At 36.4% G+C, this 18,865-nt stretch overlaps 1 protein-coding gene across 3 annotated transcripts in view; it reads left to right on the forward strand.

The window, feature by feature from the left end:
* Positions 1-18,865, forward strand: part of LOC131428251 (inositol-pentakisphosphate 2-kinase) — a 240,145-nt gene that overhangs the window by 89,558 nt on the left and 131,722 nt on the right. For all 3 annotated transcript variants that reach the window (XM_058592038.1, XM_058592037.1, XM_058592039.1), the window contains exon 2: positions 11,143-11,160. The gene's annotated coding sequence lies outside the window, so the exon portion shown is untranslated. The remainder of the gene's footprint in view (positions 1-11,142; positions 11,161-18,865) is intronic.

The raw sequence follows: 18,865 nt of genomic DNA on the forward strand, positions 1-18,865 counted from the left end.
TCTGATGCAGTTTATTCAATTGAACTCCATTTGAAAAAGGGCAGGAGAACAACGATTTCAGAAGTCATGTCTTATATTGATCATATGTGATTTTCCTCACCAACATCAAAGTTTATCGAGTCATCCAATGATTGAACTTATATAAATCAAGAATCATTTTAGCTCAAAATAACTACTTATTGTGTGACGGAAGATCAGTACCGATATTGATCGATGTGATTTAAATTTCACTGATCAACTGATAATGAAAAAGATTCTCCGGCAGTGATCTCGTTTTGATGAGGTTTTGGTCTTTATTTTCTCAGCCCTGTATGCTACACTAAGGAAATATTATTCTTTACCTAAAACAATAATATATCTGTGTACCCCATTCACGAATAAAACAAATGATTTTAATTGTTTCATCAATTCCAACCAAATACTTTTGTTAATTTATATAATTGATATTAATAAAATAATTTCATTATTTTGTAGTTTTAGGGATATTTTTTAATCTAATGACAGCATGTAATAAATCGATTTTTCCCTCATATTTGTATGGTTTGTCATACATATTGAGATGAATTTTATTTATTTTGAATTCGTGACATGTGACATAGAGGGGGTGGGGGGTCTTTGCTTCTGTGACAATTTGTGACAAAGGGGGGATGGGGAGTCAAAAATCGTCAAAAAAAGCGTGACGTCTTTTATGGACAGCCTCTTACGCAATCAAAGCACTCTTTTATTCTGTATGTTATGCATAAACAATCTTTTAGTTTCTTTCAAAACTCGAAGAGAATGTTAGTCAATATTTATTTCTCCCTTTTCCGGTTTTCATCGAACCAGATACTATTTGGTAGAAACAGGAAATGAAAATAATAGCATGATAGTACTCAAGGGAAAGCAAGCATGTTAAGATATAGAACAGGAAGGTGAGACGTGACAAGGGTCATTTAAGTAAGCAGAATTTTTTTTGCAACTTAACTTTTACCTTCTACCAGAGGAATCGAGCTTAAGCATTTCATCGATGCAAATCACCCGAGTCTCTGGTATGCCTGAAAGTAATGATAAAGGACTTTTACCGTCTACCATCCGTACTGGCGAATTGTGAGTAATATCCAAAAAAATCTATGAAATTGGCTTCTTCAGACATTGAGAATCCTTCATGGTCTGCGAATCGATTGTACGAGTTCTTGCCTGCGAAATCGCCATGCCAATAATTGCGCAACCAAAGGGGATCAAATTCCGAATTCCTCTAAGAGCGACATCATTAATTAGGTGCGCGTATAAAATGGCAGCAGCGAAAAAAAAAACACTTTTCTCACAACGCACTTTGCTGGAGCTGGTTACTGTCTGATGGGTAACCAACTTTTCGTTGCATGAAGGGGGCATTTTGCCGGCGGTGATGCCATTTTCCGGCTCTTCGCGCATGCTCATTTCAGCTTTCAATTTATGCCCATTAGTGCGTACCGTAGTTGGCGATACGCGCAATTTTCGTTTATTATTCAAATTAAAGAAAACGAAACGAAGCCACGGAGAAGGAAAGTGCACAGATGCGTGAACACTATCGCACGGCGTTTTTTTTCTTCATCGTACATTTCTAGTCGTACTTCGTTCCCTTTCTGGACCTGACCGTCAATCCGACCTAGAGTTATTTTCAAGATATAAAAAAATGATTAGTTTTGCACAAGCGGTCTGGGTAACTGATCGTTTGTCCAATGTGGAATGGAACCCGTTGGTTCGATGTTGCGTTACCCCATTAATCTACCTGGAAGTTCCAGAAAATATACATGTAGATGGAAATAGTGTTGGAATCCGTAGGAAGTCTAAAATAACTTGAAATGTCAGAAGGTAAATAAATGCTACAAGTGAAAACGACTGCTCAAGAAATGAGCAAATGCAGGAAGTAGTGATTCGCGAAAAGACGGGTTTGATGTTTTTTTTTGTGATTTTTTTTTTAGTTTGGGACAACAGGATGTATAACATGTTACTTAACTGCGCAGTTTCGACGATAATTTGTAGCAAACGCGTAGTATCGCTTTATCAATCAACGTTTTTTTACATCCTTATTTCAGCAGCGAATAAAATATCCTATATCCAGGAAATGAGCTTTAGTCATGATCACTTTTTGGCTTGAATAATGATAACCTTTCTTCCGCTTCGATATGGAGAAAGAAGGCTGACAGACCTGTCCTTATACATTGTAACGTAAAATCGAGGGCTGGGTGGCTTGGAGGATGGGAAGAATTGATGCTGATAAGTTCATTTTTTTATTTTAATGCAGTGTGCAGACGTGTTTTTTTCTCATGTCGCCATTTAGCGCATATTAGCACACCGATACGACACTAAATTTAAAGGTTACCCATCTACTCGTCGTTGTTGAACACGACGTTAAAACAATTTGCACTTCCTCGCAAATGGGAAGGTCTTTCGGTTGTGAAGTTCCTCTTTGTTTACCTATCGTTATCAAGTTCGGTGTTTGTTTGCTATCGAAATATGATGGTTAAAATGTTCATCCATGAGAATGTTTTAATTTGGTTATTTTAGTTTTAAATTTTTCATCACATTCATACATGATGTATAGCAATCATTGTTGGAGTACGATTTGCGAAATTTTTGAGGCAGTTCGGTCCTGACGAAGTGACATGTTATACCTGTGCTTATGTCTAATCTTTTTTTGCAATGTTTTTTTTTGGGTTTTCCTACCCAAAGCCTCTACTTGATAAGGAAAGGGTTTGTAATGTTAAGCATATTGATTTTACTATCGTTTGTTTTTGACCGTTATCTACTGTTATTCTGGCTTGAGCTAATAGTGAATTTTAATTATCCAATACCTTCTGTATTACGATCTATGGATTTACGAACGAAATCTTTGAAACTGATGTCAATTCTGCCGCCTGGATCGTCTAGCTGACAATGAAGCTGGCTGAACTTCCAGTCTTCAAGATAAGAAGTGTGCTAAGTCGAGCCGATAGATGGAATACGGTGACCGAACTGTAAACTGTAAGATCGAAAATTTTTCCAAGTGACAAGTACTTGATGTGGCAGGCGATCTGTAGATGTGGCTAATTAAGCAAACCGTACATAACGAACGGCATTATTAACGGTTAAATATATAAAGACGAATGCTTCCAGAAGTGCATGTTGCCCTAGTTCCTATCCCACGAATATGATACTATGTTTTAACCGGATCTGACATCGTGCCGTTACACGAAACCGGTGGTGAAGTGGTACGAAGCGAAGTACGTTGTCTTTGCGTCGAAAAAATAAACAAAAAGGAATTGTTTTCAACAGCCAAAAAGATGTGAAGAAAGAATGGATGAAAGTGTGTAAGAAAGATGGCGCAAGTGTGGCATAGAATATTATGGGTAGCGTTAAATTTAAGGTGGGGGCATTTAGTTTAGAAGAGGAGATTGAATAAACCAATTGTTAGTTTTTTTTTCTGGTTTTGGCAATGGCTGAGTGAAAACATATATTGGAGAAGTCAAATGAATGAAAAACTTACAGAAAAGGTATTTTTTTGGAAAAATATACGCTCAGAGACAGGACTCGAACCTGCGTTCTTATGCATTCCGTACGCACGCGCTTTCATATCGCCACCCTAAGCCTTGTGATAGACACAGCACTAAAACACGACTAGGCATAATAAAGCGTACATCGAACATGGTCTACATTATAGCCGTCTCAGGACCGGTACCATACATCCAAACATCTTCGCTGTTCATCAAACACTAGTCTTCGCGCTCTATACCTATTTTTCGCTCAAGCACTGAGTAGCGCGCATGGTAGCGCGTATGCACGGAATGCATAAGAACGCGTAAGAACGCAGGCTCGAGTCCTGTCTCTGAGCGTATCTTTTTCCAAGAAATTATCTTTTCTGTAAGTTTTTCATTCATTTGGCTTCTCCGATATATTTTTCCACTCAGTCATTGCAAAAACTGAACTTAGTTATGGCGACATTACGTCAAACCAAAAAAAAAACGTGATTAATCCACCTAGCAGTGAGTTGTTCCTTTTTTTTATCAATCCGCATGTGTTTTTCACATGGATATTCTGTTTCAATTCTCATGACATTATTTTAATTATCGTCGTTTTAAACGGAAATTGAGATTTTAATCACTTATTACCCTGTAATGTCGAAACTGCATATCGTATCGAATTTCAATCTTAACGTGTGACAATCGATTGAACATTCCATGAGATGTCGAAGTAAGTTCCACTTTAGAATTTTATTTATCATTATTTATGGTACTTCTAGAGCCGCTATTCAGAAACTAGTACAACCCAAAATGATTCGAATGGCCATAAATTAATACGCCAAACAATTTACATCTTCTATATCGGTATGAATTTTAAAAACTCATCATCTGTAATTCCAGAATCGGATAAAATTCACCAATTTGGTATGGGACCTTAAGTCCTTTAATTTGAATTTTTGTTTTTGAAGTTCGACTTGGCCTTTTTGAGAAAATGATTGAGCTTTGAGAAACGATTCGATACTGGAACCGGAATTCTAAAATCGGTGTAGCCGAAATCCGTTAAATTCACCTGAGGAGTGTGTAGACATCTTTGAGAAATTATAGTGCGAATTAAAATTTGGGGGTACATTCCGAATCCAAAAACGAATACCGCTTAAACTGAAATAAATTTGTTTGGTAATCGACTATCCAAATCTGAAAACCCGATAAACATGATTATTTTTGTGAAATGAACATTTTTATACTAATCACCCTGTATCTCCTAAACCATAAGTCGGATCTGACTAAAAAGTAAGATGTTTTATAGGATTTTATCACCTCTCATTCGAATCATAGATGATTCTTAGATTTCATTTGAATCTTAGATCGGTTCAGTCATCAGAAAAATGAATTGCATTATTTTAATTTCGTTTCACATATCATCCTGTGGTTCCGCAATCAGAAGTCGGATCCAAACGTAATTCAGGAACCTTGTTTGGGAGTATACTACTTTTCATATGAATCTGAGTTTGTAGAAAAAGGTTTAGCCATCTCCGAGAAAATTGAGTGAAATTATTTGTCACACACGCATTTGCTGATCTCGACGAACTGAGTCGTATGGTATATGGAAGTTATGTTCTTCCAGGATTTATTGCAATAAGTAGTTTGATTCAATATAATTATGGAATTACTTTCAACTCGAAAATACTGATATCATCTGGTTTACATATGCCATATTCGAACGATTATGTTGCCAAAAACGAACCGTGCTCAAATCGGTCCGCTCAAATTTCCTCGCATGAAACAACTTTTTGATCGCGGGTTCGAGTTAAGCGTGTCCGGTTGGGAAACAGTAGAAGTTTCGTTCATTGCGTCGAATGTAGAGTATTAGTGAAATCTCGAATCTAGTTCGATGCAACATTTTCGGTTTGTTCTTTAATTGATAGCCACGGTTGAAACAATAATAAGCGAGTATTTAACAGGGCTTTGGATCTTTGTAACTTCAACTGGTTCTTATTACTTAAGAAGGAATAAAACACGGGCTGTCAACTGTGTCTTGCAATGTTATTTTTTGAATGAATTCCTATAAAGAGAAATTCTTTCTATATAACTTTTCACTCGTCTTTGAATTACATTGATTTTTTCAAATATTTCTTCACTGTGCATAGCAAAATGAAGAATAGAATTAATCAATCATTTGGTCGTTCTTATCAGGAACCTTTCAGAAAATTTCCAAATGATTTCGCACCCTTGACAGTATAGCTCACGGTGGTAAACTCACACTCGAAGAAATGTAGAACTAAATCGAACATTTTTCACCCTTCTAAATCGAAAAGCATAAAGCAGTTGGTAAAATTGCTCTTTATTCAAAATGTCATCGTTATGGGGTGTAGTCACCGTCCTTTCACAATAAAACCCTATTACTGAGGACTGAAAAACCCACATCAATCACTTTACCATGGATGAGGGTAGTGAAGTTGGAACGGATATTTATCATAACGACGAAAACTTTCGCACTTGTTGAAGGCTGTGTATGGCTCAGTGTGGGTAACAAAAATGGTGCGGGTTGACCTTTGAGGCTTCTGCGACTGTATTCGACAGTGGTCCCACAGAACAACCCACAATGACACGGGATTGACGACGGCAAATGCATACACTGTTCGTTCCGTTCGCTGTCAACGCTAATTAAATGTCGTTCAAAATTCATCTTAACCGCATCAGCATGGGACTGTGCCGTGAAATTGCTTTGGAAACCTAGCTACTAGTTAAAATGTGAGTTTACCAAAAAAACCAAGCTTATGTGTATTAGAACATGCATTCAAAATGTAACATCTATACAAATAATTAATGTTACAACATAGATTAAAACCGTCTCACTCATAATCGACAAAATAGTTGGAATTGTTAGCAAGATTCCGCTCAAGCCTAGTAAAATTCATACAAACAGCACTTCGACATGAGTCAGCCACCGTCTGTTGAAATATCTATAATTAAAAAGGGTTAACGTTGATTTTTCATCAACTTGTGAAATCAGCAATTCAATGATGAAACAAAACTGCGATAACGGTGGTTTCGTTATCACTGCTATTGAACGTCATTGGCAAAAAAATAACCGATTTCACTACGCTGTGTACAGTTGTCATAAACGTATAAAAGACTAAGCCTAAGAGTCCGTGGTCTCCTCGATTGGGAATCAGATTTATATATTCTTATGAAGAAGTCGTAACACTTTGAAATGAATGCTTGGATTGGTAACTGGTTGAGTATATAATGGGCGTATTCGATTACAATGGCACACACATTTGGGGACGGTTGCATCGTAATGAGTAAGTCGATGCCTTTCACGGTGCCCAACTGGGTTCGATTCTCACCGTCGCACATAGGGTCAGCCAAGTTTCTCTGGTCCGAATAACCTAATGGGCTTTATGGTCAAAACCTCGATTAAAAATGCAGATGTGTAATGTAAGAGACATAACCGGATGTCGTGAATACGAATGAAATGTATGGTTCTTTGTTGTTAAAGAATCTGAATAATGGAGCTGAAATTCTGGAAATGAATTTTGGAACCGAGTGCTTGAACTGAATTTTTGACTTGAATTATGCAACTCAATTTTGATGCTAGATTCTGGAACTGAATTCTGAACCTGAACTCGGAAACTGAATTCTAAAACTGAGTTGTAGAACTGATCTGGATCTGATCACTGAACCTTTGTTTTGGTACTAAATTTTGGAGCTGAGTTTCGTTATTGAATTTTGCAGCTGAGTTTCGTTATTGAATTTTGGAACTAAATTTCGTTACTGAATTTTGGAACTGAATCTGAGGCCAGGATTCTAGTTCGGCACTGAATTTTGAACCTGAATTCTGATCTACAGCTGAATTTTTGTTACCGGATTCAATTTTCAATTTTGGAGCCACAACTTCAACTCCGAAATCCAGTTCTAGAATCCAGATCAGGAATTTAGTTTAAAAATCCTTAGAATCTAGTTCCTGAATTCAGCATTTGGATCCAGATTTCAGACCAGCATTCTGGAACAAAATCCCTAACGAGGATTGTGGAATGCATTATACAGCTGAGTGCTTGGTAAAACTGAATTTTGGAACTGAAGTCTGGCTTGAACTTTTGAACAATTTCAGTTCGGGAATTCAGTTTTATAGTTCCGATCTAAATCCAGAATTCATTTTCTATAATCAAGATCCTCATCTCTGTTTTAGATTTCAATTCCAAAATCCGGTGAAATTCGGTTTCAGTTCCGGAACTCTGCAACTCGATTCTAGCCTCGGATCTAGACAAGGAACTGAATCTTCGATCTGGATTCTGGAATCTGATTCTGGGCCTGAATACCGGTCTGAACTAAACGGGTCTACTACGCAGGATCGAATGAATGAAGTAATAATTTTTTACCTTATCAATCATTTAAGAAAACTGTATTTTCGAGTAATTTTTGGTTATCTCATACTACTGAAAATTTTATAACAAATTGCTGGTCATATCTTCGATGAGGTGGTGAAGAAAATAGGTTGACACGTTTAGTAAAACAAGATATATTCACGATCGAAAACTTATCACTCTCCCATATGATAAGTTTTAAAAAGGCGCCCCATAGTGAAGTAAGACGTATTCACGTCAAAAAGTGGCATACTCATATTTACTTGTCAAAATTAAACCGATTATCGGCTTTTATTGGAATAATTATGAAATGGACTAATGGGTTAAGATTTCCAAAAACCGGGATTAAAAAAACGACTCAAATAAAAAAAAAAGATTTACAAAAATCAAATGTGTCCCAACTCGGAATGCCCGTTCCTTTTTTTCACATCATACATTAAATTTTGTACTGTAGATTTTCGCTGTGTTTTTGTTATTTTTACTCAAACTTTCTTCAACTGCATCTCTGATTCAAAAGGTTCAAGATTATTTTTGCGTTTCGTCTTAGATTCGTTAGTGCATAACAGTTTATGTTGAAACTTTAATTAATCCTGTTGGCTCAAGAAGTTGAAGGACGTTGGCTTTGATGTAGGTTTTTCTTCATATATCATGATGCAACACGATTTAGCTAGCAACTTCTTGTAATGTCTCTATCCCTGTAGTGCCGGAATCGGAAGTCTGATCCGAATAAAATTCAATAGTAAGCTATAGGACTATAAGATGTTCATTTAAGCATAAATTTGTGAAAATCGGTTCTGTCATCTCTGAGTAAATTGAGTATGTTCCTTTTAGCACTTTTTTACCACTAGTCATCGAAGTCGATTCGTGTAGACAGCAACTAACATAACCTACAAATTGAAATAATGTTGAACCAAATTTAGAAGAATTTTTACCTTTTCGGTATTTTTACTCTAAATAAAGGTTTGCAATTTTAGACACACTTTACTCTGTAGCTCCGGAACCGGAAGTAGGATCCGGATCAAATTCAATAGCGTTCTACGGGAACATAAGCCATTTCATATGAACCTTGATTCGTTGAAATCGGTTCATCCATCTCACACACACATACACACAGACATTTTGCGATCTCGATGAACCTAATCGAATGGTATATGATACTCGGTTCAAAAGTCAGTTTTTACAGTGCATAGCCTTTCTGTATGAAAAAGGAAAATGTGACTAATGCGGCTTCGCCTTCAGGGAAATGAAGCGTTTACAGGTTTGTATGCGAGAGGCAGCTGCTTCCGAAAACGTATCGGTGGCCAACTTAGCCGACATAACTTTTAGGTCGATTGCCATGTACCATTCGAAACAGTTCGATGAAACAGCAAAATGTGTGCGTATGAGTATGTGTTTTGTGCGTGTGTGAGAGGTAGAGAAATAATGTCAATATTGTCGGAGACTTAGATTCATAAGAAAGGTCTTATGGTCTCATACAATGTTCAGAATTTTATCTGGATCCGAGTTTCGGTTCCGGAGTTACAGAATGATTTGTGTCTAAGAATGAAAGTAATATTACTCACTTTACTCTAAAAGGGCTCGACCGAGTTTCTCCATCTTAGATTCAAATGGAAGGTCCTAAGATCTAGTTAAAAAATCTTGATCTGATTTTTTTTTGGCTGCTGAAAAAGCGTACGAATGATGTGAAAATGTCAAATGTTTCAAAAGTGTTTTTTCATAAATGATCAAGTGATGAGTAACGGATTCCATAAAATTTGCTAATTCCTTAAGTTTGCTGATCTTGATAGACACAAAATAAAGTTATTTCATATAACCGGTACCCGGTTTTTTGTCCCGGAAGTTCCAGGCATAGTGATAAAAAAAACTTCGAATCGTAGAAAGTATTTCGATTTATCAAAGAAGTTTATACGTATAACTAAATATTTCCTTCAGCAGGTCGTCAAATGGTGCAATGACTAAGTCCTCACAAGTTCCTATCTTATGCCTCCCCGTGTGTTTATTATGACATTTGGTTAATAGAGCGCCGTCGACTGGGTGCTATCGCCTTCTGCGTTAGTAGCAGAATAAGAGGGTGCGAAATAGCTTATAAGTTAAAGCTAAAGTGCTTTATTTATATTATTTATAATTATCATTATTATTATTATTATTATTATTATTATTATTATTACTAACATAACTTACACTGTGACTTTAACTGTTATATATTGTGTCATATTATTTCGTATACTCGTATACGTATACGTCTTATATTATATTATGTTATGTTATATTATATTATATCATATTATATTATATTATATTGAATCGTTTTATCTTATATTATATTCTGTTATATTGTATTATATTACATTGTATTATATTGTGCTCAATTATATCGATAACAGAGAGGGGCAGGGAGTGCATCAGGGTATCTTACAAGTGAATGACTGGATGATGGAGTGGATTGCCAACCTGAATCACGTGGAAGAAGCTTTATGTTTCTCCCTGAAGGTCTGGAATGAGTAAGACGCACCCTTCTAACAAACAAACCAACAGGCGAGTTTAAGCTGGTATAGCGGAATTCTTTATTATATGGCTGGATGTTCTTGCTGGAAGGTGCCGGGTCCTCAAAACCCATTTTATACTTCTTAACAGCAGTTATATGAAAGTTATCTGATAATCAAATTCGGATCTACTGTAAGTCACGCGATCATCGTGTTTCGAATAAAATGCGTAAAAAAGGTCGCGTAAATTAAATTCGCGTAAATTTAGGGAATGGTGATCAAAATCTTAAAGGTGGAGCTTACCTCATGCTGTTATAGATGACTGATTCAATTTTACTCTAACTTCTAAATTCAAATGAAAGGTCTTATGCAAAAGAAATCATCAAAGGTGGTTCCTAAACTATTTTTGTTTGTAGTGTTTTGATCTTTTTTCGCTGTAATATAGATGCAATAATGAATCATATGAGAAATGCATTATTACACCACTAGATGAATCAAAACAGACTTGTAAACGGTTCGAAAATTACAAAAGGCTTTCGATGTTCCATTTATATTTTTATATTCTTTAGATTTAATAGACAATTCGTTTCCAAGTATTTTTTTATATGTCAGTTGGGAGTGGCTGCAGATGTAACCGAGTCATGATTTCTTCCGATGATAGCTATACAATTTTCATTTTGCTCAATATATAAGCTTTAGATTGTATCGGTTTTGTCCCTTTCAGGTTTCATATTTAGTTTTTACACTCTTTCTTTCATGATTGTCTATATCCAACTAAGCTCTCTGTAGTTTTGCAATAGTACTAATTTTTCTTGTTTTTTATTTTTTTTTCAGATTACCACTGGTGTAAAGGTAAGTTGTGTAACGCGATTTCATTACGGCTTGGTGAATCTTAATCACTTTTACTGATACTTCTCGTGACGGATTTCTCTTCCCTGAGATCACAGCTAGTAAATTTATTTGTGTAACTTTCACAGGTCGTCATTAGAGTGAAATGTTTTATAGCCCCGTATGTCATTTGAACAGTTAATCTACTGATGCCCTCTACTTTCGCATATGCGCACACACCCGAGCCCCGTAGATAACAGAATAGTCGTTTGTCAAATGCCAGCCCGCCGTCATCAGTGACGGCTCGACGAAGATACACAGGTACCAGCAGACAGGCAGGCAGGCAGGCAGATTCTGCATTTATAGTGCCTATAAACGAAAAATGAAAAAAAATTATCACTCAGCAGTCGGAAAGAGAGGGAGATAGAGAGAGAGAGAGAGAGAGAGAGAGAGAGAAAGGGAGAAAGAGCAAGCAAGGCACAATTAATAGACTTCCGAAGCGAAAAGGATGACAGCTTCGGTTGATATTTTAGGCCCGGAACGACCTTAGCTTAGCCTGGTTGCTGGTTTTTATAAATGATGTAACGGTTTCTCGAACGGATGACTGGGACCGAAAATCGAAAAATACCTTTATATTTTCGTTTATCACCTGGGACACGGTTGTGTTTATTTTCCATACCCTATCAGCACTACCTAATTCAACATGAAAGTTCACGACGGCTGCTCGTTTTTCGAAAGTATACTATCGGCTGGAGGGACATCTGCTAAATAATTGGTGGTTTTCACATTTTTTGCTGGTTTATTATTTTATAGCACTTCATTTCCGCACCGTAGAAAGCCATGCTACCTTCCGCGTGTGGATAAATGCAGATAAAGGGCGTTTTATCACTTGTATTGCAATTTACTTCCACGGTAATTGTCACAGTTTTCAACCTAAAATTTGTTGGATGTCGCATACTCAATGAAACTGTTTTCTGACGTTTCGAAGTTGAAATACACTTAAAGTGTTTTAGATTTTGTACAATTTTGGAAATGGCATTGAATTTGCAACAACGATTTTGCATTAAAAACGGTTTTAATGGTGAAACGACATTGCAAATATTAGAAGAGTGTTTTGGCAAAGATACTTTGAAGAAAACAGCTGTTTATCAGTAGTACTAACGTTTCAGAAGTGGTCGTGAGTCTGTGAATGATGATGAGAGAAGCGGTAGGCCATCGACATCGAAAACATCAACGAAATCAAAGAATGGATGAACGTAGACCACAAATTGACTATTAGAGAGATGGTAGAGGAGCTATGAGATGTTTACGTGAAGCAATTTGCTGAAAAAGTCCAGATTTGTGGCAAACAACTCGTGGACTTTGCACCACGATAACGCACTGTCACACAATGGCATCGTTATCCGTGAACATTTGGTAAAAACCCCTTCTTAAATCCACCTAGTGGTGTGATAATGCCTTTCTCTTCTTTCATAACAGTCTCATGAAAATATATTTCTTTTATTAATTTTTATTAATAAAATTAATATATTAATATTAATATTCGGATGCTAATTTTGATACCAATTGATTCAGATTGATTCGAGTAGCTCACAAAAGCATGCTTCAGTGTTTATGTCACACAGTTAGCATCATTTTTCCAAACTAGTGTTTGACATCAAAACAAGATTGTTTGTTTGAGGCGAATGAGAATTCAAAAAACTGGTTTAACTCTCCTATCGGCGTAATAGTGTCTTTCTCATTATCATTTCACGAGAATTCGATGCAAGTTTTCATATTGGACATTTAGAATAACTGTTTTCGAATTCGAAAGGCGGAGACTGTCGCAGTTGCAGTAAGTTTTTACGGTAAAAAAAAAGTCAGGTTTACAAATTGAAAATTTCGTACTTTTTTGTGTCGTCAATTACTATGTCTAACCTTCACATTTTTAACCTTCATCACCCTGGAAGCTGGATCCGGATAGAATGCATTCGCATTCAACAGAGATAAACAAATATTTATTTGAATCGAAGTTCGATCGGTTCAGTCTAGGTTAGTTCGATTGTTTATAAGCCAAAAAGACCTGAACTTTTGTATATGACATTCAAGCTGAACAGGGTATTATTCTTTACTCAGCTGCATAAAACACATTTTATGATTGGATTTTTATTCAATTTTGGTCACAGCATGTATGTAAATATTATTTACAGTTTTTATCAACATCAATAAGCCACCGGTACGATATTATTGTGCTATCGGCTGTAAAAATTTCATATTAATCACGAAGCATGCATTTCCGACGGATATATCCTTTCAAATCAACTTGAATCAATTTAAATTATTTCATTCTTTCGGGCGCACATCTTGTAAAGTGGATATGATTTGTCTCTGCTTCAGATATTCGTGTCAGTACCGTTATTCTGATTTGTTCAAAACGGTTCAGAATTAATGATCTTGTGTGCTCGGTGCTCATGAACTGGTTTGCGTTTTGCAAACCTAGCTTCGGTATCGGTTTTCGTTTTCTTTACCGCGTTTGCGAAATCAAACACCACACGTTGTGTGTTTTATTCGTATATGCGGTGTTGTGTTTTCGTCTTCCGTATCAGCGCTTGTACGTGATTGTACGATGTGCTTTATAAGAAGGTTTGAAATTTTCGATACTCATAACTCTGTAATTTTGCAACCGGAAGTCGGGTCGGGATGAAATTCAGAAATTCCGTATGGAATCATAATCTAATTTTGCTAACATATGTTAAGCCATCGCTGAGAAAAGTATATAACTGTTTGTAATTTTCAACACTCTTCATTCTGTAATTTCGGAACCGAAAGTAGAATCCGGATGAAATTTGAGAGTTTTGTGTGAAATCACGAGACATTTCATTTGTGTCTAAGTTTGTTAAAAACGGGCGCGCCATCTCTGAGAAAAAAGAAGAAGTTATCTGAAATTGAAATTTTTACACAAACCTTTCTGTAACTCTGGAGCCGGAAGTCGCATCAAGATGAAATTCAGGAATTTTACTCTTATATAGGAGTTCAAGACTTTTCATTTGAATGTAATATTGTAAAAATCGGTTCAGCCATTTTTGATAAAAATTAGTGCACATAACACATGGGCTGAAAAGTCCCGGAAGAAATACCCTTGCTCAATGTTAACCAAAAACGAGAGCGTGCTGATAATTCTGAGCAGTGTTTGGCCATGTCTAAACGTAACAAACCGAAATTTTTGCTTCAATATGTGACAATGGATGAAAAATGGATTCATCACTTCATTTCGGAATCAAAGCGATCGTCATCTGAGTGGACAGCAACTGGTGAACCTCGTCCAAAGCACAACAATCGGCTGGAAAGGTTATGGCCTCGGTATGTTGGGATGTGCGTGGTGTAATATTTATCGACTATCTTGTCACATGCAAATCAAAATAATGACCAAACTATTTGGCTTGATCGTCGAATTGCTGCCAAATCCACCGTATTTGCCAGATTTGACTCCCAGCGACTACTGGCTATTCACAGACCTAAAAAAATGTTCGCACGAATGAAGAGGTTATCGCTGAAACTGAGGCCTACTCTGAGGCAAAAGATAAATCGTTCTATAAAAGTGGTATTGAAATGTTAGTTTGGCGCTTGAATGATTGCGTTGCTCTTGATGGAGATTACGTTGATGAATAATGTTTATTTTGAATTAAAACACTACCAAAATAAATAAATGAAATATAATTGCTGCAGAACAGAGTTGTAAGTAGCAATTTAATGATAAGATGTAAGATTAAAGACTGTCGTTTGAAGTTGAAATACCGATTGAATGAGTGATACGAACTTAAAAATTGCTCCATAATTTGTGGAACAGTGGAAATTCTTAAAAGAAACAAAACGATTAGTTTGTGTTTCAAGTGGATGAAGGTAGCCTAGCAAACAATACCACAAAAAGATTGCTAATCGATTTCTCAACATAATCATAAATCAATCTATTCATTATCGTCCAAGCGAGCACTTTTCATACACTGTTATAGCAATTTTTGTCGCAATGTTTTGTGCAACAGATGAAAATTGCGTTTCAAGCGGTTTCAGTGAATAGATTAACCGAGTACTTGACGTTGCAGTCTGACTGATTTGTGAGGTATTTTTCTCGAATAGAAATCTGGTTAACACCCAGCAGACGCGTGAAGTCCCAGCTTTACCAACGAGAAAGAACGTCTTGAACTGTACTGTTAATCACATGAATAATCAACTATCTGTTGTATGTCTGCAATAAAAAATATGCACTGTTTTCATAAACGTTACAGACATCTTCTACGCTTGGCAATCCGCTATGACCGATAATTGCCGTTAGTTTCCCCAGGGTCACTGTTTGTGAGTTTTGGTGCAAACCAATAAACGCTTCAATTGACGCTTGTAATTGACAACCAGTATTTTCATTATAAATTGCTAACAGAATGCATTATTTCACGACTCATTATCTCATTTAGATTTAGCTGCATCATAGCTTGTGTCTTGCTTCGATGATGATAAACTTGCGGATGAGCTGCCTCCGTGGGCGCATGTATTGCTTGCTTTGTTGCGTGCGAATTGAACAATTATCATTGACACGAATTGGCAGCGAGTCGTATACTTACTACATAACCTCGCGTTACGACCGGCAAGTCAAAGATCTGTGAATTCCGCGCGTAGGAGAATTGATTGGTTGACCCGGTTGGTCGTGGTGAAGTCATAAACTGACTTGATCAGGGTTATTAACGGTCGGATGATGATAACAATGGCCGAGGTTTGTTCGGTCGGTCCAGGGGATTTGCATAAATCAACCGGTGATAAGATAGAGAAGTCCAGTTTTCTATTTTAGTTTAGTTTGGCTCAGAAAAAAAAAGATTTTTAATGATGTGTGTTGAAATTTTATTGCAAGCCTTCTATTTACTGTTAGTTTGTGTTTTGCATAAACTGAAGTTCGATTGTTTTCGATTTGTTCATAGTTCGTGCGGGTGAAGCTTTCACAAATTATTATGACTAGCAAACGGATTTTGTTTGAATCATGCTCCAATAAATGGGAAAAGGTTACGCATATTGGCATGGTTTTCCATTCATCGTTATTATCTCTTATATTTACCATCAGTACAGTGATCGTTCGTTTTTGGTCAAATTTAGTCTACATCTTTATACAATGATTATAACATATCATTGAAAAAGGCCTTTTGTCTCGAAAATCTGTACCATATCTATTTTCGCCATTTGTGAATTAGCTTGATGGATGAAGTCTATTTTTAATATACTTTTAGAAATTGCAATAGAATTGTGGGTTTGTTCAGTAAAATGTGAAAAAATAACAACTCTTGTTTGTCTCATATGCAAATTATTCACATATTATTCCCATTTAGTGCAAATTCAATAAATGTAATGTATTGAAATATTGGAATATTTAAACGGACAAAATTCGAATTTAGAAATGAGCAAAACGAGCCATGATTTGGGGAAAATAGTATATTTTCATGTTATGATAATACAGCATGATTAATAGTTCTCGGATCATGATCCATTTGGACTGATTTCGGTGAAATTTAAGCGTAACGCCCTTGACGTTGCTGGGTATAACTCCAGGCGTGTTTCTGCTACTATGGTTATCTTTGCAACATAAATTCAGGCGTTGTTTTAAAATATGAAGGTTTCAAATATGAATTAAATGGACTGATGTGAAAAGGTGTGGCGTATTTTTTACACGATCCTTACCAATATCTCAAATGATGTACATTTGAATAGCAAAACAGTGGAAAGCACAACGAATTTATTTTAATATGAAGCATCAACAATAAAAATATGTTTTTGAAAAATCACGACACCCAAAATAACGTGTTAACTTGCGTTCATTGTTCCAGTTTTGATTTTGTGTTTCAGAATTTAGAACCTTAAATGAACTGAATAAAAAACACGTGAGAATCAAACCTCTTAAAAAGAAACTCTATGTAGAATTCTTGCAAATATCGGGGATTGATTTTTCCTTTCATATTTTCGAAACATCATTTGCAAAATAGTCTTATTTGAAATATTTAGGTAAATTAATACAGCTTGTGTTGTTATTTCTATGAAACAAATTAATCGAAGTGGTTAAACAAAAATAAATTCTAATTTTCGGTAGATGGTGTTCAAAATTCACAATCCATTACATCACTTGAGGCAGAGCGTTCAAAGTGATATCTGGATAGAAAATTGGAGTTACGAGCTTTGAAAGAAATACATTCCTCAAGTAACGCATTTTCGGACCATGATTAATTTTCATGGGAGAAGTCTTTTTGCTCATGGTCTCATGAGAAGTTAAAATGATTGGTTTCATGATTTTCTAATCATGACAGTAGTAACGGATTTCTTTCCGTGTATTTATTTATTTCGTCAATCAAACGTAGACTACATATAAATAATTTACAGTGTTTACTTATACTATGGATTATGGATTGTTGTTTTTGACATAAAGGTCGATATGATTACAGAAGAGATTATACAGGGTCCGGCACTCGAAGTGTAACAAATTAAAAAGGCCAAAAATTCAGTTTGGAATATTACTTTTACTTAATTCAAAGTACAAAATGTGTAAAAATAATACAAAATTTAGAATCAATTCACTTTTGCTCGATATGACCACCTTTTGCCTTGACTATGGCCTTGAGACAGTCAAAAACCGAATCGCAAGCTGCCCGAATGTGACTTGCAGGTATTTTGGCCCACTCGCGGACAATAACTTTTTTTCAGCGCCTCGAGACTGGTGTATCTTTTAGTTCGGACTTTGCTCTCCAAAATGGCCCAAAGAGAATAATCCATTGGATTCGCATCTGGTGAATTCGAGAGCCATTGTGTGGAAGTGATGAAGTTCGGAACGTTGTTTTTCAGCCATTCTTGGTTCACTCGAGCTTTGTGAGACGGTGCCGAGTCCTGCTGAAACGTCCATGGTCTGCCACCGAAATGTTTGTCTGCCCACGGCTTCAAAGCAACCTCCAGAATACTTTCCCGATAATATGTCGCATTTACCTTGACGCCAGGCTCGATGAAAACGATTCGAGAGCGCCCATCTGCGGTTACAGCGGCCCAAACCATTATCTGTTGCGGGTGCTGCCTCCTGGTGGCCAATCGATGACTCAAATTTTCGTATGAACGGTCGGTCAAGTAAACCCTATCGTTTTGAGAGTTTACGAATTGCTCAATTGGAAAAATTTTCTCGTCAGAAAATACAATGTTCGGAAATTGACCGCTTTCGGCCAAACGAAGCAACTCCTTCGCTCTCTCAAGTCAAAAATTTTTTTTTGCGTTCACTTTTGGCAAAATGCTTTCTTGCGCTTGTAAACAATACAACTCCGAACTGTCATTTAGCAAATTTATAGAGAGCTGATGCCCGTGCGTCAGCTGCGCGAACGGTCTGAAGTTGGTTACACTTCGAGTGCCGGACCCTGTAGTGACACATAATTCGATTGATTGGACTAGTCTTTGCATAATTCGTTCTATTGTGCCTTTCTAATAATAAAAAGATGAGTGTACGCGTTGAGAAATAATGCCGTTAATAAATTAAAGCATTACGACGCTCTTTAAGTGTTTGTATATTGATAAGGATGCAGCGTGCTTCATACGATGGCAGAGGAAATGCTGGCCAGTTTAATTTACGAAGTGCATATAAAAGAAATTGTTTCTGGATCGATTCAATGCGTTTTTCGTGAGTAATATCATATGGATTCTATACTAGGCTGCAATATTCCAAAATAGGTCTGACATATGTACTATA

This window comes from Malaya genurostris, chromosome 2 (genome assembly GCF_030247185.1).
Source record: "Malaya genurostris strain Urasoe2022 chromosome 2, Malgen_1.1, whole genome shotgun sequence".
NCBI lineage: Eukaryota > Metazoa > Arthropoda > Insecta > Diptera > Culicidae > Malaya > Malaya genurostris.